Below are 26956 nucleotides of genomic sequence, written 5' to 3'. Positions count from 1 at the left end.
AGGAGGTATGTGGAGGTATCACGGAAGAGTTTGCCCAACAGCATGGAGTGAGATTCTAGTCTCTTTGAGACACTGGCTGCTTTATTAAGAGATAGCCAGGTAACAGCGCATGGAAGAGAAGAGAACCAGTGGTCCCTGAAGGCTTGGGGTATTTACAAATGGTGGGATGCGCCCCCAGTTTGGAATGAGTACCCGATAGATGCCAGCAACTGGGCTAACGACTCACGTACATTATTTTGATTTAATCTTCCTAACTGTGTAGAGTACATATGACCACTGGTAGATGAGGTCTTTGAGGCTTGGGGAGGCCTAATGATTTACCCAAGGTCATACCCCGAGGAAGTAGCCGACCCAATACTCAAACCCCAAGCGTTGAACTCAAGTGCCCAAGCTTTTACCCATATTATAGATGTATGGCTAGAAATTAGAAACAGAAATTCTTCCTCTTTTTTTTTTGTTTTTTTTTGGTTTTTTGTTTGTTTGTTTGTTTGGTTGGTTGGCTTTGACAAATTTAAAGAAGACTGCACATGTGTGGTCATTCAGTTAAGCCCCACCTAAGGGTGAGGACAGAATGGCTGCTAAAGGAACAGCCTGCGTCCTTCTCAAATCCCCACCTTTACGCCTTATCAATGCTGTACAGTGGCTTCCAGGTCTCACTCTTACCGCATTAGCACTTCTGTCAAAAATTTGAATTCAGCATCTTCACTGTGCATTCTGAGTAGTTGAGATAACAGTGGACAAGAGAGGTGTCCCAGGAACAACACATTCCAGCTTAGGTAAACAACTCCACAGGTTTGTTGTTGTTGTTGTTGTTGAAAAAAAAAAAAAAAAGACGATCAGATAAGCATTCTACTCAGAATTAAAATATGGCAATGTGATAGGTAGACATTGGGTGGATACTTCACCGGCTTGGGAGACATGGCCCGTCTTGAGTCCAGATCAAGGTCAACGCCAGCAAAGAATGGAAAGGAAGCGTTCTAGGCCCAGGGAACAGCCAGGACCAAGATGCTACTGTTAGCACAGAAAGGAGGCCCCGTGAAGCTGGAGAAGCAGAGAAGCTAAGAGGGGGAGCTGATGATGTAAGATAGAGTTGAAGAAAGGCTATAAAAGGATGTGGATGCCAGGATGACGTGGATCTCACCAATCAGTAGAAGGAATCTGAGTTTTCTCCCCAGTACAAGGAGATACCCTCAAGAGGATCTTGTGCTCTTCCACTCGGGGGACTAATGTTGGAAAGGTTATGGGATAGGGAGGATTGTAAAGATACCAAGAAAAACGAATTCTACTTTGAGTTTATCTGTTAATATTTCATACGAGTAAGAGAGAAAGTGAGAGAACCCCCAAACCCTTTCAGTAGCTTCATTTATATCTGAAAGGCCCGTTTTTGACACTTCAATCAATCAGTGGGCACCATTAATCTGCATATTGTGTTACAAGAAGCTGCCTTTCTTCTCAATTTTCCTTTTCTTTTTGTTCTTCTCAGGAAATTAATTCATGTCATTTCCATTTGAAATCCCGTGGCATTTGACTGCACAGGCACTTAGAGGCACCCTTCTATGACTTGAAGCGCAGTGTAATGGCATCGCTTGTCAGCAGCGCTGCTTTCCATCTTAAGGAAAAAGAGTCTGGCCCCTAAAGATACATATAGAAAATGGCTTGATACATGACTGTAGGTGTGTGGGGGGGGGCGGGGAGGGGCTTCAAAAGAGTTGTCTTTGGTGACTGATGGCTGGCAATTTGGTTCTTAATATTTTCCCAGTGTTGGGTTTTGCTGTGAATGGAACATTTGAACAAGTGTTTATAAGATGTCATCGATTTCACTTTAGAAATTTTGCTTTCTAAAAAGGCTCTACTTGGAAACTTTGGGAGCATTCTCTGCAGTTTAATAGTCTGACACGCTGATTTGTTTTAGGAAAGGTTGAATAATGTCAATCACACTGTTCTGTTGATCTGCGCGGAAACACTTCTCAAGGCAGACATATTCCGATAAAAGCATAAAATTTAAGAGTCCTGAGGGCACCGAAAGGCCATCAGTGGAGGCCACAGACTTTAACACCTTTCATCTCATTAACATGAATAAATATACGGTGGCCTGACACAGTGTTCCCGAGTATTTATTTTACCAGATATTTACCGTTCAAACATCACCAAATAAAAATTAGGAAAAAGGAAATTATAGTTGTAAAAATATAGGAAAGAATCACAACTTGAAGATATTTGCTTTCAATTCAACTAATTAATAGGACAAACCTACTACATTGCCCTCACTTGCCTCATTTTGCCATAGTGGGCCGGTGGACCCTTAATCAAGGGCAATGTTTGCAATTGCCTTGTCCAAACTAAGCCTGCCTTAGAGACCCACCCACAACCACAGGCTGTGCTTGAGCAGCTCCAGTGACAGTTTTACCTGGCAGCCCGTTCCCTGTTCAGAGAGCTTTATTTTTAGGAAGTGCTTCATTATACTGCAGGAAGTTATGTATAGTCTCCATCTAGAACATCACACATTTCCATACACATACACAAATGAGCAAACAACAAGCATGCCCATTAATGAAATTTTGTAGATTCTAACACTTGGCATGTTTTATACCGATCTCCTCCTCTCTAATCCCAAAGCTGTTGCCTTTGTTTGCATCCTCACAAGCTCCCATAGTTTCCAAATTGCTCTCCTAGGTCTGCTTGTTCTCCAATTCATCTGCGTAATGCCCCTTGAAATGTCTTTTGAAAATCCCAAACTTACCACGTTACTCCTTAACTTAATGTCTTTCGATGATACCCCTTTGTTTTTTGGATGAACTCCTTCCAACACACACACACACACACACACACACACACACACAATCCTTGATCTGGCCGCTGTAGGATCTTGACATTTCGTGGCATTTCAGCTCTTTCCCTGCCATACATTCTCCTTAAGCTTCGGCCCTAACATATTTTCGGTTCACCTAACATACAGACAATGAATGTTTGTCACATTCTAACTGAGGTCTTCACGATTCCAACCTTGCTGCTCTTGGCCCTACTGCATGGTCTGGGATCAAGCATATCCTCTTTCAGAGTATACGCTTACCCTTTCTAAAAATGTAAGCACCTCTGAGGAATAATGAAAAGTTGTTAATACTTTGCCCAGTGGTAGCCTACAGAACCCACTGAAATCGGTACTCGGTGAAAATTTTGTTAAATAAGTGAATGAATTGGTTTAGATTGAATTAAATTGTTAATTAGCACCTATTTGCAAATGTGTTTATTTTGTGTGTGTGTGTGTGTGTGTGTGTGTGTGTTTCCTGGAGAAGGGAAATACCTATGATTGAGGCCTTAGGCTTATATAAGGATGAATAAAAAAGGAAAAGACACCCAAAGGGGGAGGGGGGTAGTTCTCTTCAAAGATAAAAGCTTTGTTCCAACATCATAATTTGGCCACCTTCTAACCCTAGAGATTAAAAAACAAACAAACAAACAAAAAAAAGAATTGAGAATAGAAAAGGTGGGAAAATTCAGTGGACTTTTTAATGCAGCCACTAAAATAAGAATAACAACAAAATATTTGGTTTTGAGTAATTGTTATTAAAAGGTAAAATAGGAAAACACATTTCCATGCAGCATCATTTGTTTTCTGTATCTTTGATGTTCTCCCCACCTTTTTGGGATATAATTGACCGATAACATTGTGTGACTTTAGGATGGACAGTGTTATGATTTGACACATTGTGAAAGGACTATCACAGTAAGGTAACACCTCCATCACTCGCCTCATAATTACCTTTGTTGAGGAGGAGGGTGAGGACTTTAAGACCTACTTTTTCAGCAGCTTCCAGGTCGTTAACCACAGTCACCATTTGATTGATCCCTGAAACTTCTTCATCTTATAACCAGATGTTTGTGCCCTTTGAGGAAGTTTGTACCCTAATTCCCCCAGCCCCGAGCCCCTGGCAACCACCACATTATTCTCCTTTTCTAGGAGTTCAGCTTTTACAGGATCTCTTTCTCTAACTTACTTCACTTAGCATAAGGTAAAATAATTAGCATAATCAGATGGACTTCAAGATCCAACTGTGTTGTCAAAAATCTCCTTCCTTTTCTTTTTTTTTTTAAGATTTATTTATTTATTCAGAGAGAGCGAGAGAGAGGCAGATACACAGGCAGAGGGAGAAGCAGGCTCCATGCAGGAAGCCTGACGTGGGACTCGATCCCGGGACTCCAGGATCACACCCCGGGATTCAGGCGGCGCTAAACCGCTGCGCCACTGGGGCTGCCCAATGTCCTTCCTTTTCATGGCTGAATAATATTCATCTCTATCTTCTGTAGTGGCTGCACTGATTGATAGTCTCACCAACAGTGTACAAGAGTTCCCTTTTCTCCAAACTCTGGACAACACTTGTTACCACTTGCCTTTTTTTTTTTTTTTTAAGGGATTGAATCTAATTGAGTTTAAATTGCTTTTTGGTTTGTTTTTTTTGTTGTTGTTTTGTTTGGTTTGGTTGGTTGTTTTTTTTTTGTTTGTTTTGTTTTGGTTTGGTTTGGTTTGGTTTGGTTTGGTTTGGTTTGGTTTTTTTGGAAAGACGGATGGGGAGAGGGGCAAAGGGAGAGGCAGAGAGAGAATCGCAAACAGGCTCCATGCCCACCGCACACAGCCAGATATGGAGCTCAATCTCACGACCCTGAGATCATGACCTGAGCCAAAATCAAGAGTTGGCCGCTTAACCAACTAAACCACCCAGACACCCTTATCTCCTGTCTTTTTGAGAATAGCCACTCTAACAGGTGTGAGACAGTATCTCACCTTGGTTTTCATTCACATTTCCCTATTGATTAGTGATTTAAGCATCTTTGCATGCACCTGTTGGCGATCTGCTGTCTTCTTTGGAAAACATCTATTTAGGTCCTCTGCAATGTGGCATAGTTGTTATTTTAGGGGAAATATGAATTACCACAAGACTTTTTTAAACTTTTACTAAAAATCCTTTTCAGGAAGATTGTCAGCTGAAAGTTGTAGTAAAATGTCAAAGCCTCAATCACTTTACCAGTTACCCAGTGTTCAATCCATTCAATAAGACCACAGTTCCATGACGTGTCTTACAATCATCATCTGCCACAGGGGTACTTATTTTACATCCCATTTCCCCTATAAAACTCATACAGTTGTGGATGGCTTAAAAAAAATCTGTGTAGTGAATCAAAGGATTCTCAACTCCCTCCCATTTTGAAAGTTGAGTCTGAGTACCATTTCTATATATATGCTTATTTTTGGTGGTTAGGGAATTCTTTCGTTCAAATGATAAAGGTGTTTGAATTTTCCTTGTAAATTCAACAGATTATTATTTTTTTTCAAATCTGCAGCTTCTCCCAGTCATTCACTTTCCTCAAAAATGCTGTGTATGTTAGAAACCTGGACATTTAAAAATGCAGATTGTTTCACATTATTTGAATCATGTGCCGCTAAATCAGCTGGAGGCCTAGAATCACAGATGTGCTAATGCATCTTCAATGTGAAGAGAACTGACTTTTGAAATCTATGCACTTCATTTCCTGAAAACACAATAGTAATATGGTGGGGGAAACAAGGCTATCATTTCTCGAATCTGCACTGCATGGCTAATGCTGAAATAAAGTGACATTCTTTAGGAGTTGTTTAGTCTCGAGTGCTGATTTAGCTAGATAAAATGCAGCTGTCTTCTCAAATTACACAACTGGATTCACACCATCTACTAATTCCTGGTGGAGTTTTAAAGATACCTTTATGGCCAATTTTCTTCTCGGTGCTAGGAATCCTAATTTAGACAGTACAAAAATACCACCATGTAGTTTCTATGCACAAATCCCATCTCCCTTAGAAACATTTGATAAAGGAGACTGTGTTTTACAAGTGCTTGGGTCACCATTTAAAAAAGGATTTCTGAAATGTAATTGGGTCTAAATTGATTTAGAATTGGTTGCCAAATTGTCATACAATTGTCTCTGTCGGTTTTCTCATTACCTTAAGTCACGCCTACAACTTGTCATGTTGCCTAGACAGTCTGAGAAAGGAAGGGTCCTCCCTAAGATGCTCCCTTTCACTAGTGCTCTTCCTTCCCAGATATCATTTGCTCCTGATATTCTCGAAGAAGGAACCTTTTAAGATTTCTTCCAAAATCTGAACTCTCTTGATCTCTATATGGCATCTAATATTCTGATCATCTCTTCCATGGCTGAGTACTTAATTTAGCTCATCTTTAATCCTGCTAATCATTGAACCACGATTTTTTTTTTTTTTTGGTAGAATGCACCCTATCCCTTGTTCTCTAGCTGCAAAATGGCAAACCCACATCCATCAACTGTGTGCTAACATTCATGAAGCTCTTCACCCACTTAGATTTCCTATTTGTAAAGTCCTCTGGGATTGCCAACAGTCCTCACGAATTGCATCCTCTGCTCCCCCCAGCTCTTTACATTTAGTGCTGGTAAAATTCTGTCCATATTATGTCATCGTTGCTCATAATTGGCATGCCTACTATTTACCCACTTTCCTCACCCAAGTAGACAGCTCACTCACTCATCCATCAGTCAAAATGTTGTAAGAGGCTAAAGGGCAAGGCACTTTGCTAAGTAACATGGATACCATTAAGTGTTAAAATAACCAGTTCTGCAAATTGACTGATACTGTATTTTTCCCCACTCACCTGTACAGTTATTTTTGTTTTCCTTATTTATTTCTAATAGTTATTTCTAAGAAATAGTTACATATTTAAAATAGGAATCCTTTCTCCTATGCATTGTGGAGAGTTTCCCCACTGTGGTTTTCTGTTGTCCATGCGGAACATATTTTCCACCTTATTGTTTCTTTTTCAGAAGCTTCCTGGCACTAGAGATAGGGTGGCCCAGGTAAGAAGAAAGGGCAGTGGCAAAGGGTCCGCAGAGGAACCTGAGAGAGGTCTCCTAACGTAATATAGTAAAAAAAGAGAATCGGGCAGACGTTGAGCCATTTTTGATTAGCACCAACAGACGTGATCAGGGCAGTGGGGGCAGTTAGTGGCGACTTTCATAATGCATGACACATGTTAATGCCCATCTGTTAAATAACTGACTGATTGAAGGATCCCTTATGCAGAGAATTTTCTGTCCTATAAATCCCAGTCATTGTTCAGGAAATTTGTTATTTGTAAGGGATAGAAATTGGGGTTCATTGCAGTGACCACCCTGATTCTTCGCTCTCTTTTGTCATGTAACCTTACCGTGGCCCCCCATTAGGGGAGGATGACCTGTCCCATTCCTTGACAATGGGCTCAACTAAGTGATTTGCTGTAGCCAACAGAAAGTCAGCAAATTTGATTCATACAGAAGGATGAAAACGTACCCGTGCCTTTCTGCTTCCTCTCTTGGACTTCTGTTGCCAAGAAATTCGCTTAGGCCAAGCCGATGAAGGGAGAGAGACATCGGGCGTGGAGCTGAGTTGCCCCAGCGACCCCAGCCGAGCCCATTTTAGATCAGCTAACAGTGAACCCAGCCAAGATCAGGAGAGCCGCTCAACCAATCTCTGACTGACCTAGAAAGACTCATGAGAAATAATAAATGATTGCTGATTTCAGCTACCAGGTTTGGGGATGGCTAATTATGCAGCAACAGCTAGCCGATACAGAAGTTAGAATTCTCTGATTAAATTATTGTATTAGTTTTCGGTTAGTAATTGCAGTAAGTACCTCGTCTTTCTAACGTTTTGTGTGCCGTAGTGAAAAGAACATCCGGCAAGAGCCAAAAGACATGCATGCTTCCATTGCCTAATGTCACAGTCTTAGATATTTATTCATTCAACTCTGCACACAATATTAGAGATAACAACAACAACAACAAACCCTCTCGTTAAATCAATCATGCTTTAGGGGGAGAATACAGACATGAGCAAATCATTTCCACCCGGTGCTATAGGTAATAATAGGAAGTATCTGTTATAACCATGATCTCTGAGGTGAAATAACCTGAGTTAAAAATACCGCCTCCATCACCTCCTGGTTGCTCCTATTTAACCTCAACTCTACTTTCATTATCTGTAAGATGGGATGGGGGAAAGAATTATACCTACTTCACAAAGTTGTTGAGAGGATTGCATGAGTTGATATCTGTAACATACTTAGAACATACTTTGAACTTGGCACTCATAAACTATCATTAAATGCCAGTTATTGCTAAAAAAAAAAAAAAAGTATGAAAGCACTAAAAAGGGATGCCTGAGTGGCTCAGTGGTTGAGCGTCTGCCTTCGGCTCAGGGCGTGATCCCGGGGTCCTGGTACCGAGTCCCACATCAGGCTCCCTGCATGGAGCCTGTTTCTCCTTCCCCCTATATGTCTGCCTCTCTCTGTGTCTCTCAGGAATAAATAAATAAAATCTTAAAAAAAAAAAAGAAAGAAAAGAAAAGAAAAGAAAGAAAGCACTGAAAAGTAAGACTCCATGGGGTGGGAGCTGGGTGGAGCTGGAGCCACTGTAGAAACAGAAACCTACAAATGTGCTTGGACTTGAGTATCTGTATTTCAAGGAGCAAAGAATGGATGACTACTAGGATGTCTTGTAGCTCTGAAATACAACATTCTTGTCTAGCATAACATTTTGGCTAGTATGACACATGCAATAAGTTCCCACTAAATACCACATTTTATCATGGAAGTAGTTCTCAAAAGAAGCTGGTCCAAAGAGGTTAATTCACATGTCATCACGTGTGACTATCGAGGCAAGTTTGGTGTGATTATCACAGGACGGTCTGGGCCTGTCTCATCGACTCGGAGGTGAAAAGGGACGACGTGTTCCCAGAATTTATAACGTAAAGACCCAAATCATAAGTATGTATCGTGCTTGAATAGAGCAGCTTAAAGCCTGTTAAATCAAGTTAATAAACACCGCAGGCAACATCTGTATTTTCTCAATGTTGAAGCAGAGTGACTGAATTCCTCCTATTTGCTATTTTGTATTTCTGGTTACAAGATGCTGTCCTCTGCTGTCTGCTGAAGATTACACCAGGTAGAGTCACCAGCACACAGTGAAATAACACGATGGTTTTGTTTCACCGACCATACAGCCTACAAATCAGGGCTGGAAAACAAATAGAGAATTCTGTACATCCTTCGATACACCTGCCCTGTCAGCGCCACGTTCCTCTTCTCCAGGGTCCTCTCGTTTTAATGGCACTTGTCCTGTCCAAGTGTTTGGTAACCCCGACGTGCTCCCTGGAACTGTGACCGCGTTACCGACCCCATTGCCCATCGGGCGATCACTGCCTCTGAACGAGCTCTGATCGGGAACTTCACTTGCACATATACCCCGTCACCGTCCACAGCACCTGGTAACTTCCACTGAATAAGTCTCTACATTCATGTCACGTCCAGTAACAGTTTAGTCTGCGTGTGTATGTGTGGCAGCTTGTTTGCTACTTATTTCAATTCTCTTTGAGCAAGATCACTGGGTGACAAATGTGGCAACTGCATTTCCCCACAGGGTTCCACATTCACCTGTGGGGCTCCGAGCTGAACACCAGGGCCTGCACGCCTGTGGCTGCTTACACGTATCCCCCATACCGTCCAGCAGCAGCAGCCAAGCCGGGAGAATTGGCAGCGAGTAGATCTGGGTTCAGGACCTGCCTGTGCCATTTACCGAGTGTGCGGCTTTAGCGTCACTTGCCCCAGCTTTCAAATCTCCCAAGGGGTTGTTTGGAGTTTTCAATCAGCTGATGTGTGCGGGACGTCAGCAAAAGCCCATGCCCTGAGGATGCCGGGTAATCCCTGGATCAAAAAATTGAAAACCACGTGACTGATGCAAGCTCCTAGGGTGTGACATGGAAAAAGAAATTGTAGCTGCCGAATGGGAAGCTACATAGGAATGGGAAGGCTTTCCTTTCTCCTTTTGGCTAAACAGCACTGATCCTTCCCTGCTGCTTTGTTTGATAGATTAATTCATTGTGAAAGCCTTTAAAGACGTCTGGTAGGTAGCTAATAATCAGCTTTGAACAACAAATCATTGGCCTTTCCCTTGCTGTCAAAGTCTCTAAAAAAGAAAATTTGCATTTCAAATGGCTTCTGGTTTCCTTCAGAACCAGAGGGTAGACTCCTTTGAAGCCATCTAGAGCAACTAGTAAGTGTGCTTTTTAATGGTTTATTAGTTGATAAACTGTAATTGGCATATAAGGGCAAGAGCTTCAAAAGACAAAGTTCTAGCCAACTGCTCACTAATGTCTTAAGTCGATCAATACAGCAATTCGTTTAAAAAGAGAGGCAATGCCATCACGCCTCAACAAGTTCACCTGTTGATGAATTTATAACTCCACCAAAGCTCTCCCAAAAGATGGGGAAGTTATAATAAATCACAATCCGTGGGTAAAGAAAGGCCTTTCCCCTTGCACATGCTGACATTTAAGACACATATTGGGGCATGTGTTTAGTACCCAAATAAATGCATAGATGTAGCTCTATTCTAAGTGTCCCAATGCTAGTTGAGAAAATATCCATGTACTATAAAGGGAACGGGGGGAAAAAAGAACATTTGGTGTGAACTTGGATATGCCTCTGATGTTCCCTTAGCAAAAAAAAAAAAAGTCTAATGGCATCTCTCCTTATGATTAACTCACTTGGTTTAAAAGTGTCTTTCGGCCAAGTACATATTCTGATCTCTCAAAAAGGGAGAAAACCAGCACAAAGATGATGGGCGGGGGAGCCTGGAGCAGGTGCATGTTTGCCAATCTCGTCCTCCCCGTACACTTCTTTACTGGAGAACGAGTAGCTGGCGGAGAAAGAAAGCAACAGGAATACAGGGCTGGTGTTCTGCGGGCCCCTCGGGCTTCCTGAGATGGTCCCGTGAAGGGGAAGTGTGCCCCTCGCCCCCCCACCCCACCTGACCCCTTCCCAGGACCTGATGGAAAAGCCCACAGCTGGGAGCAAGGCTGCCAGGATTGAGCTGTCCAGGGAAGGCCCCTGTGCTGACACGGCCTCCTGCCCCAGGGCCCCCTCCTGGCGCCTTCCCGGCCCCTCCTGGTCCCCTCCTGGTTCCTTCCTGGTTCCCTCCTGGGTTCCCGGGATGAGTGCATCCTGGGCAGCACGCCCGTGGGCCCTCACCTGCTAGCAGCCCGCCTGCCAGGGGTGAGGGGGGTGGGGTGGAGTGGGGTGTGTGTGGAGGTGTGTGTCTCCTGCCCCCCACTCGAGGCAGGGACCCTTGAGTGTGTGCTGACCCTGAGATCCTAGTGGGGACCTGGTTTCTGCGCCTTCTCCGTCCATCTGGGTCCCCTCCTGGTTCCCGGGATGAGCGCGTCCTGGGCAGCAGGTGCGGTGGGCCCTCACCTGCGAGCAGCCCACCTGGTGGGGTGTCTCCTGACCCCCCCCCCACCACCGAGGGCAGGGGCCCTGTGTGTGCGCCGACCCTGAGATCCTAGCGGGGACCTGGTTCCCTCCTGGTTCCTGGGATGAGCACATCCTGGGCAGCAGGTGCCGCGGGCCCTCACCTGCGAGCAGCCCACCTGGGGGGTGTCTCCTGCCCCCACCCCGAGGCAGGGGCTCTGAGTGTGCGCTGACCTGAGATCCTAGTGGGGACCTGGTTCCCTCCTGGTCCCCTCCTGGTTCCCGGGATGAGCGCATCCTGGGCAGCAGGCGCACGGGCCCTCACCTGCGAGCAGCCCACCTGGGGGTGTCTCCTGCCCCCGCCCCGTCCCCCCCGAGGCAGGGGCCCTGGGAGTGCGCCGACCCTGAGATCCTCGCGGGGACCCGGTTTTTGGAACAGACGAGAGCCCCGCGCCCCCGCCCCCCGCCCGGTCCCCGCCCCCGCGGCTCCGCGCCCCGCCGTTCCCGCTGCGCCCTGCAGGTGGCAGCGCCGCCCCACGCTCGGGCCCCGCGCGCCCGCGGCCTCGGGGTTCCCGCGCGCGGCCAATCAGCGCCGGGATGACGGGAGGTAATGGGGTGACTGTGTCCCGCTGGGCGGCAGCCGGGGCCGGGGACCGGGAGGACAGGGCCGAGGCGGGAGCCGGGGCGGGGAGCCGGGGGCGAGGCGGGACCGGGGGGGCGCAGGGCCGGGGGAGGGGGGGCGCGGAGCCCTCGGGGCGCGGGGGGCGCGGAGGGGGCGCGGAGGGGGCGCCCCGGGCACGCGTGTCCCCGCCGGGCCCCGCCGACACCCGCCAACTTGTGGCTCCGGGAGGCGCGCGGCGCAGCGGGGAGCGAGCGCGGACCTGCGGGCGCCTCCGCCGGGGATGCCGCGAGCCAGCGACCGCTTAGGGACCCTCTTCTCTTTCTTTCCTCCTTTCTTTTTTTCCCCCTTTTTTTTTTTTTTACCATCCCTATTTGTTTTTGCATTTTTAATTCCACATTTTTAATGTTAATGTCACATTTTTTATTTTAATATCCTTCATTCCTTTTTTCCCCTATTCCCTCCTTTTTTTTCCTTCCTCCCCCCCCACCGCGCACCCTGTCGCTCTCTCTTTCCTTATTATGATGATTTTGTGAATTTGCCTCCCTCCTCCCTCCTCCTTCCTCCTCCTCCCTCCTCCCCCTTCCCCTCCCTCCCTCTCCCTCTCTCCCTCCCTCGGCCTTCCCCGTGGGAAATCAAAGCCCCCTTGGAACTCCCCCCGCCCCCCGCACCCCGGATGCGCTGCCCGCCGGCGGAGGAGGAGGCGGGGGCCCCCCGCGACCGCGCGCCCCCGTGAGCCCGGCCGCCCACGTGTGCAGGTGCACCTGCCACCTGCAGGACCCGCGCCCGCGCCGGGGTCACGGGGGGGCGCGGCCCGAGCGCAGCGCTGCGCCCCGGGCCTGGAGAAACCCAAGAAGAAGAAAGGAAGGGGGGAAAAAAGTAGCTGCCGGGAGGGGAGGGGAGGGAGGGGAGGGGGCGGCGCGGGGCGGGAGGGGAGGGGAGGGATGCTCGCTTCTTGACAGCTGACGGAGCCTGGAGCTGCTCCGCCGCCACCTCGGCCCCCGCCCCCGCCCCCGCCCCCCGTTTAACGTGAGATTATGAAATTGCAGAGGCGGCGGAGGGAAGGAGACGGGCTCTAGCCGGGACCCGGGCGGCGGAGAGGGAAGGACGCTGGCTGGCCCGGGGGCTGGCACCGAGAACCCAATTGCGCACTGGGTTGTGATGAGAAACCTAATCAGATCTTTGGAGAGGGGCCCGGCCTGGAGGCTGGCGACCGGGGGGAGCTGATCCCCAGGTTCTTCGGAGGGGGAGCTGGGGAAGAGCAATCCACCATGTAACCGGAGACTTTTTTTAAAAAAAATATTTTTTATTTATTTTTTTTTAATTTTTATTATTATTATTATTTTTTTAACCCCCCTTTTGGTGGCGGTGGCGCTTGGGTGCCTTGCAAACATGAAGGATGCGGGACGCAGCTCTCTGTTGGACCCGAACGCAGTGGATGGACTGATTGTGCAAGAGAAGCGGAAGAAGGGAGCTTTTCCTTGCAAGACCTGGATCCTAACACAAACGTGTGTGTGCGCGCACAGGGAGCCTCGGGGAATGCAATAAGCCAGTGTCAGACCCACGGGGCTTGGTGTGCTCTGACATACATAAATCATAATAAAACAGCCGTGCCTCCCCCATCCTCCCCCTTTTCCCCAAAAGGATGATTGGAAATGGAGAACGGAGGATCCACAAAGGAAAAAGTATGTTCGCTGTTCTCTATCAAGGAGAAAGTAAGCCAAGGAGATTATTTTCGGAATTCAAAGTTTGGGGCTTTTTTCTTTCTTTTCTTTTTTTTTTTTTTTTTTTTTTTTTTTAGGAAAGTGAAGACCTGCTATGGTGGCGGTGTTTTCTTTCCTTTTTTGAATTTCCCACAAGAGGAGAGGGGATTAATAATACATCTGCAAAGAAATCTCGGAGAAGAAAAGTTGACCGCGGCAGAATGAGGCATTGATTGGGGGGGGGTGGGGGGGAGAGAAACCAGCAGAGAGCACAGTTGGATTTGTGCCTGTGTTGACTAAAATTGATGGATAATTGCAGTTGGATTTTTCTTCATCAACCTCCCCCCCACCTTTTTTTTTTTTTTTTTTTTCTTTTTGGTGTCAAGATCATGCGTTTTCGCTTGTTCTTAACCACCTGGATTTCCATCTGGATGTTGCTGTGATCTGTCTGAAATACAGTGAGTGATCCTTATTTTCTTATTTTATTGATGAAGAAAATGCCCATTCGTTTAGCGTTCCCGGTTCCTTTATCCCCTCACCCCCTTTAGTGTGATTTTTAAAGACCTGACTTGAAGGGGTTGGGGTGGGGGGGATGGGGGGGTGAGAGGGTGGCCCAGGCGTTTGTTCCATCAGGTTGTGCTCACCAGTGAGCCGGTTTGCTATAATGATGCAGGTTGTCTGCATCCTGGGCAAACGCCTTTGCAATCGTTCACCAGAAAAAAAAAAATCTCCCCAAGAAAGCCGCTGCAGTGTGGGGTGCCTGTGCTGAGTGATTGACACTCTAGAATGCGTTTAAGTTGCATGGCAGCCCTGGAGTTGGAGGCACAAATGTTTAGCCATTGGAAATCGAAGGGACCCAATTTAAATTTCATTATCCAACCTGACATTGCAGATCAACCGAATGTATTAACACAAAAATATGATAATAAACCAGGCTGGGGAAGGCTGGCTTCTGGCGGGTGGGTGGATGGAGGGAGGGAGAGTGGGCAGGGGGGAGGAAATGGTGGAGAGAGGTGGCTGCACTTTCCTCTCTCTCCCTCCCTCTCTCTCTCCCTCTCTCTCTTTCTCTCTCTGTCTCTCTCGTGCATACAGATGCTCAAATGTGGTCTTCGGATGACCTAGGTTCCCACCAGTGCTAAGAACGGGCGGGAGGACCCACTTCTTTTCAACCCCACCTCCCTTCAAACCAACCACTTCTTTGGAAGCAGAAAGGCTGCACAGAGATGGAAGGTGGCTTGGGCAGTTGGCTTGGGTTTTGCCAGAAACCTCCCCAACATCCCCAAGACAGGGCTCTGGAGGAAAGGCAGACATGTAGTGTCCTGTGGTAACTTAGACAAGCGGCTGAAGGAAAGGTCCGTATGTCGGTGCTTCTCATGTGCCAGCTTTGTCTTGGGGGAGAGAGAGAGAGAGAGAGAGAGAGAGAGAGGCCGATAAAGAAAAATAAGAGAAGGCTGAAAAGGCTTAGAGAGCCCAGGGGCCTGGAGTGGCCTGGAGCATCACCCCTCTTTCCGTCTTCTTCCTTCCCCATGGCTTCCAGGGTCAGGGAGCTGGCTGGCTGGCTGGCTGGCTTCCTTTTCCTAACAGAACTCCTCCTCTTCATCCTTCTCTATTCCTCTCTGGGGCCTTCTGTCAGAGTCATGGACTCACATAACTTTAGAGCCAGAGGACTCCTTGGAGACCTCACACCCATAAAACCAGGAAACTGAGGCCTAGAGATGCCATAATTCTGACCTGCAGCCCAACCTTGGGAGACAGGTAACTCACGGGATCCTTAACCAGCAGACGAAAGTCAGTCTGGGATCCAAGCTGGACAAGAATCAACCATACACAGCCTGGCTCCTTCTGTCCCCACCGCTGCCATTTTTATCCAGAAGGGTCAAGGAAGGGGCCTGTCCTGAGAGCTTGAAATAAACTCTGAGCGCTCGCTCTGGACCTCAAGAGCAGCCCATCTCCAATATCCGTATGCTTTGACTTGTTTTAAGCAGCAGAGCTCAGATGTTTTAAGTAGCAGAGCTCAGATAACCCTAGTTTTAACACTAAAAAAAAAAAAAGAAAAAAAGAAAAAAAAAAAAAGCCCCAACTCGGGCATATCCCAAAGGAGATAAGAGGCAGACACCTCCTGGGTCCCTCCACGGTGTTGGGCACATTTAATCTGGTGAGTGGTGGTCCCTGGAGAGCCATTAAGCACCTCGGAGTTAGATTTATATTAGAGAAGTGATAATAGAAACCAGAAACACCCTGCTAAAAGCCTCTGAGTCTGTCCTCACACTCACATCATCTATTCTTATCCTTTTCATTACTCCTTAACCAGCCTACAGCTGAGCACTTCTTTAATTTATTTTTCTGGGCACATGTTTCCTGTTGGGACACAGATGGGGCAACACATTTATCAACCTATGAACATAATCGCGCAGGATTATTTTTATTTTTTTCCGCTCCCCCGAGCTCCTTGCAGGCTATCGCAGACCTTAGGATCCCTTGCAGGTTTGTGTGTGTTTGTTTGCTTTTTTTGTGGTTCGTTCTGGTTTTTACGTGGCCACGGGGAGGTCTCTGCTCGCGATCACAGATTGACTCAAGTTCTCTCAAGTTGCTGTTAAGTTGCAACGTAGCACAGCTGACAAACGGAGAAAGAAAACAGGGCTCTGATGTTTTTTTTTTTTTTTTTTACTGCTCAGCTCTGGACTTCACGTGGGAAACCCACGCAGTCTTGCAGTCAGCCTGGCGTCTGCCAATCAGTGGAGGTCTGTCTTTCTTTTCCTTCCTTCCTTCTTGCCTTCCTTCCAGCCACCCTTCCTTCCTTTTTTGAATTCAGATGTCTTCACCGCTACTCCAGTTAGACCTCCCAGTATGTTCCTCTGCTAAACGTTGTCAGCTCCCCTCAGCCCCCCGCCTCCCCCTAACACCAGTGGGACACGTGCAAACGTCTCCGGGAAGGAGAGGGAAGGAGGGAAGGGCTGGTGGGCGTGGGGGATGGAGAGAGGAGAGAGAGAGGGGGTACAGGTATGTTTAAGGTTGTGGGCTGAAATGTGTCCTCCCACCCACTGCCACCTAACATGTTCTGTGGGGCTAGAAGCTGATGGAGCATCTAGGGTGGCATCATGCTTTGTGCACCTGGTTAGGGACCCATTGCCCAGCTGGGGGGTGGGGGGGGGGTGGATAGCTCCTTTCCTTTGATGTGCAGAGTTGGCCCAGCGTGTTAGGCAACTTGCTGGAGGACTGAAGGAAGAGTTTGGAGCAGGCCAGACCAGTAAAGTTACCCCATGGCAGCTCATTCCAGGGCCAAGCCCGGTGCCCGACGAGCGGCCTTTATGAATAGGGTGGTGGGTCGTATACTTGGATTCTGCAGAGGCCGTAGGCCCGGAAAGCTGCTCAATTTTGCAAGTTTTGAAGTTACTTTTTCAAATGTCCCCCCCCCCCCCAACTCTGCTTTCATCGCTGCACGCCCTCGGGGCAACAGCAACTTGAATTGCTCCCGACACTCAGTTTTCTCATCTCTCTAATGGGAACGATAATGTCAACAAATTAGAAATTGTTTTGTGAATTAAGAGCAACGTTACGCAAAGCCCCGAGTGTCATAGGCCCTCTAAGGAGGGCTGTTGGTTCTGGTTGGTCTCGGATCCGTTTGGCTTAACTTCCTGGGAACTAGTACAGACTGGCTGAGCCCTTTACCAGTCCTAGTGGTTACACTTGAGCCCCAGGGAATGTGCCACGGACCTTACAGGAGTGGCCACATTCCTCTTTTGATGTCTTATCAGGACAGATTGGCTGCAATATTATCGTTTTAGATATGAAATGCTGCTTCAGGCCAGTAGCTGAAAAATCAGGATTTTTCTCCTTAATGAAGCCTGAATCTCAGCAAAAGTAATACTGGAGGGAGATTTTAGGGGAAAATAATGCTGTTGTGTATACTTTTGGTCTAAAAGTTGCGTATGATGGCTCCTATATATTAAATGTATAATTTTAGCTATCTGTTACATCGCCTGCCTCCGGAATGCTCCAAATACAGGCAGATTTCTCGGCGATTGTATAAAGTAGGCAGTGCAACACTCCGTCGCTAATAGGAAGGCCCCCAAGTCCACAACTTGGATGCACAGTCCCCCGGATAGAAGGAACCCCGATGTCAGTTAATCACCCGTCGTGGTGGGATGAAGGCAGGACGGAGTGCATGAAATCCAGATTTCCTGTAGACACACTTGTCTTTGTCGTTCGCACGCGCTGATGCTCCAGCACCAGCCTGCCGGTGGCTTCCCAAGGCAGCCAGTCGCGGTCATTGCTCATAATTTCATTGTCCACGACGGCAGCCCATGTGCTGTCCGTTTCCTCAAGATGTTTCCGGAGACCTGTTCTCTCTTGGAGGGGAAAAGCGTCCCACTGCCTCAATTATTGTCATCCTAGACAGCCTACCTGCAGAGGGTCACAGGACAGCCAGGCTCAGCAATTGCCCACCAGAGGTTTATACGGTTTCTGTCCAGTTAGGAAAACAATTTAAAATCTGTTATTTTTTTTTGGGGGGGGGGAAGCAGGCTGAAGCTCATCATTTTCCCTAAGGAGAGATGGAAATCATCGATGAAAGTCCTTCCCATTTCATAACATCTTACTTCTTTGGTGTGTTTCGTAAAAGCGACTAAGAAATTAGGCGAACTTGGGCGCTGGTGTCCTCCGTGGACTCAAATATTCGGCTCTGCCCTGGCTCGTGTGTGTTAGATGCACCGCGTGACCTCCCTGAGGGGTCTGTGTGCTCATCTGTAAGACAGAGGTAATAACCCCCACGTAGAACTGACGGCCACGGGGATGACTGCATGTGTCATGCACACTAGGCATTCAATGAATGCACATTTAAACTGAGCATCTATGATTTTACTTTAAGTGGAAAAAAAAATGTAAAAACTGGTATGGTCTTGTTTAGGGAAGCCGTTCCTCTGAATTCATGTTGGTAAAGATTTTTAAAAGGTGGACTACATTAAGGAGGCGGGAGTAACACAAATAGGTACAATCATTTTTGGTAAGAGCCTCTACTTCTTAAGTCTTTATTTTAATCACCAGGTGCTCATCGTGGCACGTGCCCTCCTCAATCCCCATCACCTGTTCCCCACCCACCTCCTCACCCCCCTCTGGTCCCATCAGGCTGCTCTCTATAGTTAAAAGTCTGTTTCTCGGTTTCTCTCTCTCTCTCCCCTTGCCCATTTGTCGTGTTTCGCGAAGTTCCTACACTTTTAAAACCTACCTGGATGTGCTTCAGTGAATGGCATTCCCTCAGGAAAGACCGAAACATGCGTAGCATATCATGGAATGTAGACTCCATGTCCCCGTAAACTTTCCTTAGATCACCGAGTGCTTTGTGACACAAATATGAAAAATCATATAAATTTATGATTTATAAATTGTGTCTTGGAAGACTCTCCAAGGGAAGCAAGAGCCTCTTGCATCTTACTCTCCTTCAAAATGATTTCTCTGGAGAAATATAAATTGGACGGTTGAAATCGTGGTGCGGCTGAGACAGTGCGCTTGTCCCGCTCCCTGGCGGCAAGGATTGCATTTGTCTGCTGGCGTGTTCCCGGCACCTCAGGAAGCTGAAATAGTGTGCAAGTGTGCAAATAGTCTTCGAATGACGAACTGGGTCTAGTTTGAGACATCCCCTCCAAAAAACCCAAATGCCTGTGTGTCTGTGTGTTTGCACCTGCGAGCGGGAGCATGCATACCTGCAAGGCTGCCGGGTCTCGGGAATCTGAGAAATACCAACGAGTGTGCTGACTGTTCACGTAGTCACGTCCGTACACACTCGCACAGATATTAAGCAGCTACCGAGGGGCTTCCTGAAGTCGCACAAGCGGAGGCCTGAAAGGTGATGCAGTGTGTTTTCCCTACCCTTGGTGTGGCCAGTAATGGGCTGCAACAATTCCTCTAAGTCACTTTGCCTCTCTTAGGTCAGCCTTATAGTCTCCTCTACAAATAAAGGTACAAACTAAGATTCCTTCAAGCTACGATTTTCGGCTTCTGCATTCCTAGTTGACTACCTAGGGACTCAGGATTCCTAGCAGCATCCTATCCATAGTATCCTATCCATACCTAGCGGTATCCTATACCATTCCTGGCAGTCTCCTATCCATACCAGGATACTAGTTGTTGCAATGTGTTGCTCTGTTGCAACAGAGCCACTGTTACCATGCTCGATATGGAGCATAAAATGCTTTTATTTTTATAAAAATAAAATAAATAAATATTTTTTTTTAAAAAGTGAAGGAACTCTCTAGAGCATTTGTAGGGGAACCATAAAGCGATTTGAAATAGGCAAGTGTTGCGTCCCAACTTTGTTTCCCACCTGTTAGCAGGTAGATCCTGAGGAGCAATTCACCTAGCAAGGTCTCGGTTTCCTCGACGATCAAAATGGAAATAATGTTTTATGCCGTTGTTTTGGGAGCTCTGAGATGTCTACGTGTTTGGCCCTTGGTCGGTGTGTACTAAATGCTACCCCTCTTCTTTTTGTTGAGATCCTTGGTTATTTTTCACAGAAATGGGAACATTGACCTGAAAGTCTTGTATGTTGCTTTATATTTTATACTGACGATGTAAGAGGTTTTTTGTTTTTGTTTTTTGTTTTGTTTTGTTTTGTTTTTTTCTGACTTTGCTATCAAAGTCGGTAATATTATCTTTGATGATCTTTTCCAGTGTCACTCATATGTATGATGAAGTCTACGATGATGAAACACTTGTGTAAGGTTGATAGACTTATTTTCAGCTTCAGCATAAGCTAAGGTCAGGTTTCTATGCTTATGTCATGGGAGTTTTGAACAGTTCTGGAGGTGATGAGTATGATTTCTCAGTTGTCGTAGTGACTACCATTGATCTGCTGAGCGTTCGCTATGCACTGGGCACTACGTCGAAATTAGGTATTTTTCTGCTCGCTTCTTGCCTGGGGAACTGAAACGCAGAGAGGCTAAGTCATTTGTCCAAGGTCATATAGCAACTAGTCCGTGGAGCTGCAAGTAGAAGCTACATTTCTTGTGACTTTAGGTCCCAGGATAAAAATCAGTAAATCCAAACCTGTTGACTTGGGAACACACACACCAGTGCACCGCTGTGCGGCCTCATGTCGGTCTGGACATTCTCATTGAGACCCAGATGGCTGCAGGCCCCCTCGCCCTGCTTCCTTTTAGCACAAAGGTCACGGCGAGATGCTGAGGGCACGTGGACGTCGCACATTTTTGTCAGTCTTCAGTTGCAGCCAAATGTGCGTCTAAGTGAGAAAGGGACCACTCAGAAACCCTTGCGAGCAACTGCCCCAAGTCGCTCACCGTCTGAGCAGAAGGGCTGTGCAAAGGGCCGGGAGACCATCGGGGACCCCACAGCTGTGTGCGACATCAGGTCATGGCTGATGTTAAGTTCGGTGCTTAGTTAGGATTGTGCATGAACGGGGGGTGCCCCGACCGGCGGGCACCCGGGCTCTCAGCAGGGTTAGTGCATCTGCTGCCCCTGCCACCAGGGCCCCCTGTGGCCTCCTGAGACCCACCACAGGGCTAAGGTGCTGCTCACCCTCCCCGCCTTTACTAGGCTCAGCCCTCCTCCCCCCCCTTTAATGTTGAGGCCGCCCCCTTGGGGATTTGTCCCACTCTCCATCTCTCTGCGCCCCCAACAGATATGGGCTGGGCTGATGGTGAGAGAGGAGCTGGGCACCCAGGCCCCGCAGGCTCTGGCCCCCTGCAGCCCTGCTCACGCTGCCCTCGAGGCTTGGGCACTTCTAGTTTCAGGCACCACCAGCACCTCGTCCACGTCCCTTGCACCCAGTGAATCCTCCAGTCACTCGCCAACCTTCTCTCCGTCTCAAACCCAGCTCCCTAGTCCCTTGGTGGTTCGGAGTCGGCTCCTTCTCTGCTGGATGTCTGCTGGTGATGCCAACTTTCTCCCGCGCGGCCCGTTCATTCTTTCTCTGAAAACACGAGCCCCTGAAACAGGGCGGGACGTCCTCTTCTCTAGACTCTAGAAATCCATTTACAGATGGAGCTCGGACTCCTCTTCTTGCTGGAAGGGGCTGGTCCACCTCACCCGCCTCTCCGCCCGCCCGCATCCCCTGCAGCTGCACAGGCTGTGAGCGGCTCAGGCTTCTCGAGGCCTGAGCTGTGCTTTTGGCAGATGCTCAGATGTCCAACCTCAGGCCAAGTCCCCTCCTCTGGGAAAACCTTCCGCAGCTTTCCTAGAACCCCCCAGGTGCCCTGTCCTCTACGTCAGCCTTTTCTTTTTTTTTTTTTTTACATCAGCCTTTTGTTCGTAGCTCTGCTATAGCTCTTGTCACTCTTGTAACATCTATTGACTTGGCTAAAACCCACTAGATGGTGACATTTTTTAGGATATGGACCTCATCTGCTTTTTTTTTTTTTTTAAGATTTTATTTGTATATTTGAGAGCAAGACACAATGAGAGAGAGAGCACACAAGTGGGGCGAGGGGCAGAGGGAGAAGCGGACTCCATGCTGAGCAGAGAGCCCTGCGTGGGGCTCCATCCCATCCCAGAACTCCGGGTCCTGACCTGAGCTGAAGGCAGACACTCAACCCACTGAGCCACCCCAGCGCCTCTGGACCCCCCCTTCCCCTGTCATCTCCCGCGTGGAACTAACGTAGCGCACAGGAGCTCCATCAGTCTGCTAGTGCCAATAAGTGAGCAGACTGGCCCAACACTTCTTTGGGGTGAAGAGTTTCCTTCAGTTTGGCTTATGGTGTAGGTAGGCCATTATTCTGGCATTTGCACCATTGGGATGACTTTTTATTATTTGTTTTTATTATTTGCTTCCTTTGCAGGGACCCAATGTTTCAGAACTACTCTGATCCATAAATGCATTGCAGTTTTTTTTTTTCCCTCCGTTTCTCCCCAGTTGAAACAAATACATGCCAATCACCATTCTCGAAATAGCCCAGGTAAACATCGCCGCCACGGCTTGATGTAAACTGAGCCAAAAGAGAGGGAGTTTTAACTGCCGTATGCCATTGTCCGAGTACGTGCGTGATTTTGAATCCGCTTTTAGAAATATTGGTAATAGCTGCTGCCTTTGAGGATCCCAGTTTTGAAAATAGTTCTATAAATAGATCGAGCATGAATTCTTCTGCTCTCATTTATAGCTGCTAATAGGCTCGCGGCAGGCGTTGCGATGCAGACTCCTTGATGGTTCTGTTCACAAAGGATATTGTTTACAGAGACCAAGGTGCTCCTTGGAATCGCAAACCACACAGGCTGCACAGTTACGTGAAGTGGGCCTTTGTCCTCTTGAGTGACTAGTGGAAAGGGACTTTGTCTTTTAATTTTGACTGTTGCCCAAGTATGGACTCATGCAGTGGGAAAATAAAAAAAAAAAAAAAAAAAAAAAAAAGGAAAGATGGTCACTTTAGTAAAAATGCCTGGATTGGGATCCCTGGGTGGCTCAGTGGTTTAGCGCCTGCCTTTGGCCCAGGGCGTGATCCTGGAGTCCTGGGATCGAGTCCCGCGTCAGGCTCCCTGCATGGAGCCTGCTTCTTCCTCCTCTTGTGTCTCTGCCTCTCTCTCTCTCTCTCTCTCTCTCTCTCTCTCTCATGGATAAATAAATAAATGAATCTTTAAAAAAAAATACCTGGATTGAACAATTTGGTGAGCTGTAGTCACTTTTTTCCACACATGAACAGCTGATCTCAGGGAGCCTGGTATGTCTCAGGAGATGCTCTGGCTTCAGGCTTCAGAAGCCCCGCCCCCCCCCCCCCCCCACTCCTTTCTCTCATAAGAAACAGCAGAGACTAAGGTGCTGTTGTTAAAATAAATAAAGACCCTGGATTCGATTTTTTTAAGTGTTAAATATTAAAGACTACTATGGTTTTATTTTTCAATCTTTGAATACAAATAAATATCTTGATTATGTTGAATTAGAGCATTTTGTCTTAGCTTTTGTCTTTTTTTACAGTTCTTCTAGTTTTAGGTGTTTTTTTTTCCCCCTCCAGTTTAGAGATTACTATTGTTGATCTCTAATAAGAGTAAATAAAAGAACATTAATGTAGTGCTTCATGGTGCTTTTTAAATCCAGCTCTCCTGGAACACCCAAGTGGCGCAATCAGTTAAGCGCCTCTTGGTTTGGGCTCAGGTGGTGATCTCAGGTCCTGGGATGGGGCCCCGCCCCCACGATGGGGACCGCCTTCAGCTTGGAGTCTGCTTGAGATCCTCTCTCTCTCTCTCTCAAATAAATAAATCTTAGGGAAAAAAAAATCCTTTTGAATCCTCTCTACATTTTGGTCCCAGATTTCCAAAGCAATCATTCTCTATTAACTACATCCTTTGTGATAAAGCATCAGGATCTGGTGTGTGCTTGGGGGGAGGAGGGGGGTCGTGCAAGGAAAGGTTTCTTTAGAAGACCAGGCGCTATATTTGGTCTCTGGTTCTTGCCAAATTATAAACTATGGAGACAGCGGTTTTCTTGGAGGGGCCCGTTTGTTTGATCCAATCAATTTTGGGAGAATTTAGCCATTCAATTCTATTTCCTGAGGTCTTGCTAAGGTAGATATCTGGCATGGGGACGGGATAACCCATGAAAAAAACAGTAAGGTCTTTTTCTTATGACTAGTACTGTCCCCTAATGATTAAGATCATCTGTAATTGTGATGTGGCCCTGCCTTAGAACAAGTTTTTGGTTGATTTGTGACGCCTCGATACATATCCTGTTGTTGGTACAGCCGGTCATTTAATAGGGTTCTTGGAGCCTAAGAAACGCAGTACTATTCTCAGGACAATAGACCAATTTTCTTGAACCAAGCACTTGATGGTGAGAACTTCAGGAACCAAGTAGGGGCGCCGGGGGATGTGGCTAGACAAGGTGCTCGGCATTTGCAAATGCAGACAGGAATGGTTTTGGGGGAAATGCTGTACAGTTGTGGGGTTTGCAGCTGAATCTCAGGCAGTCTCAGGTGAGAGTGAGGTGGGGAGGAGGCAAGGGAGAGGGGAGGGAGGGAGAGCCGGGGAGGCGGACTGAGGTCCCCCCCCTCCGCCCCGCGTGCTGTGACCTGAGCAGAGGGAGTGAGGATGCTTTAGTCAGGTGATCCCTAAAGGGACTCACCTGCGGGGACCCGAGCAGGTGTGTGTGTGGGGGGGGGGGCCCGCCGGGGCCTCTGCTTGCTTCCAACAGGAGAAAGTGGGAAAACACCCCAAAGAGTTAACATCTACCCAGTGGTGTTCGGGACTGTGAAGGCTTTCTCTGTATGTTTGAACGTTGCCATGGCAATAGTTTCCAGCCAACTTCCCTGGTTTTCAGTGCCCCCCCCCCCAGCCGCACACAGCCTTGCCCTCCTTCCCTCGCTCCCTATCTCCTGACCAGGTCCCTACCCCCCCACCCCACTCCCTCCTCCCGCCCTCCTTGCTTTGGTTCTCATTTTCTCAACTGTTCGTCGCCCCAGCAAACCTATACCAACCCCGCACGGTCACTCCCAGGCCCAGAGTGACCAGACCCATGGCCTGCACCCCGGGTTTGGGTCGGGTCGCCCCTGGGCCTTGCCCTTGGGGGGTCCCTGCCCCCCGCCCCCCCCCAGCAGGTGCAGAGCCCCGGGCTCTGACAATTAGAGGGAACAATGGCTTGACTATGAGCAGCCTGCGCTCCTAGCCTGGGAGGATTAGCATGCCGGGCAGGTCTCTGGAAGGTTCCTGCAGCCTCCCCCCCCCCCCCCCCCCGCAGGAGAGCTCTGCAGTTGGAGCTGCCTCCTGGCTCCTTAAAGCTCGGCTGCTGCTCCTCGTGCAGCCCTGCTGGCTGACACCCCACAACAAATGAGGGGGGCGGTGGGGGGGGCGACCTGGGGCAGGAGGAGCCCACTGGGGGCAGTGGAGGGGGGCAATCTGGGGCAGGAGCAGCCTGCAGGGGACCGTGATGTGACCTGGGGCAGGAGGAGCCCCCTAGGGGCGGTGGGGGGGCTTCACCTGGGGCAGAAGCAGCCCGCTGGGGGCAGTGGGAGGGGCAACCTGGGGCAGGAGCAGCCTGCTGGGGGCAGTGGGGGGGTGGAGACCTGGGGCAGGAGGAGCCCGCTGGGTGCGGTGGAGTAGGGACACTGGACAGCCCGGGGGGCTCAGTGGTTTAGTGCCACCTTCGGTCCAGGCCTGGTCCTGGAGACCTGGGATTGAGTCCCACGTCGAGCTCCCTGCATGGAGCCTGCTTCTCCCTCTGCCTGTGTCTCTGCCTCTCTCTCTCTCTGTGTGTGTGTGTGTCTCTCATGAATAAATAAATAAAATCTTAAAAAAAAAAAAAAGAAAGAAGAAGAAATAATGCTAGCTAAATTAAGGCAGGGGGTATTTATTGGCCCTTACAGTTGAAGAGTCCTGCAGTACACAGAGTTCAGGTATGGTTTGATCTAGGTGCTAACGAGGTCGTAGGGACTCCTGCTCTGTTTTCTCTCTAATTCTCGTAGCTCAGCCTTCTTTCAGGGGCCACTTTCACCCCCAGACTATTGTTTCCCTCACTCACCCGCCAAAGAAAGATCCCCACTCTAGTCCCACCATTTGCAGGAGACGTCCTGGGACCTGAGCTGACTGCACTAGCTTAGGTTCTGTGCCCCCTCGTTGACCCAGCACTGGCTTCAGGGCAATGGAGCTGACAGTCCAATCCTTTTACCCAAATGAAACTCAGAAGCTAAGAAACAAGAGGAATTAAGTGCTGGGGAGATGACCACAGGGAAATACCACCGGTCGGACGGGGGGCGGTGGAGGGAGGATGGGGTTTTCTACTCCCCGGGGTAACTTGATACAAGCGTTGATTTTGTTCACACCTCCCTGAAACGCTACATTTAATGACCACCTAGAGGGGTTCCTCCTTCCTGCAAATCATCTGGCTGGAGCTACCAGTTTTTCAGAGGAACCCGCTCACCTGCCTTCATTGCTATTTTTGCATTCCCTCCTTTCATCTCCTAGGAGCTGGCTCTTGTTCCTGAAGGGGAGTTTAGGAGCTTTTCTCAAAGTGTGGAAACAAGAGCAAAAACAAAAGCATCCTGGGGGGCTCAGTGGGTGAGCGTCTGCTTTCAGCCAGGGGCCTGCTTCTCCCTCTGCCCATGTCTCTGCCTCTCTCTGTGTCTCTCTCCTGAGTAAATAAAATCTTAAAAAAAAGAAAAAGAAAAAGCCTTGTCTTCAGGCAGCGGCAGTTCATTGGTCAGGGTTGTCTACACGGCCCCCCACGGACACGTACACGGCCACCTGCACCAGCCACGGCTGCGCCTCGGTCCAGCTTTGATTTCCTCTCCCCCTCGTGGTGGGGATCTTAGCAGTGAGGCATCCCTGAGGGGTGCACCTGCTTGCCCTCCGCAACACAGAGGTCCCGGGAGTGCGGCCCCGGGCCCTCGGCTCCTCAGGGGGGAGAAATGACTCCCTGG

The 26956-nt window shown here is 48.3% G+C and overlaps 1 protein-coding gene across 9 annotated transcripts in view; it reads left to right on the top strand.

Annotated features, from left to right (window-relative positions):
- Positions 1-26956, top strand: part of LRRC4C (leucine rich repeat containing 4C) — a 1161603-nt gene that overhangs the window by 984109 nt on the left and 150538 nt on the right. For 2 of the 9 annotated variants that reach the window (XM_077863659.1, XM_077863660.1), the window contains exon 1: positions 12937-14065. The exons of 6 other annotated variants lie outside the window; for them this stretch is intronic. The gene's annotated coding sequence lies outside the window, so the exon portion shown is untranslated. Of the gene's footprint in view, positions 1-1483; positions 1671-12936; positions 14066-26956 lie in introns of those variants that run through there. One more of the 9 variants, XR_013360200.1, reaches the window with a different exon arrangement.

This window comes from Canis aureus, chromosome 21 (assembly GCF_053574225.1).
Source record: "Canis aureus isolate CA01 chromosome 21, VMU_Caureus_v.1.0, whole genome shotgun sequence".
Taxonomy (NCBI): Eukaryota; Metazoa; Chordata; class Mammalia; order Carnivora; family Canidae; genus Canis; species Canis aureus.
The sequence above is the reverse complement of the archived record's forward strand: the minus strand, read 5'-3'. Positions and strand labels throughout refer to the sequence as shown.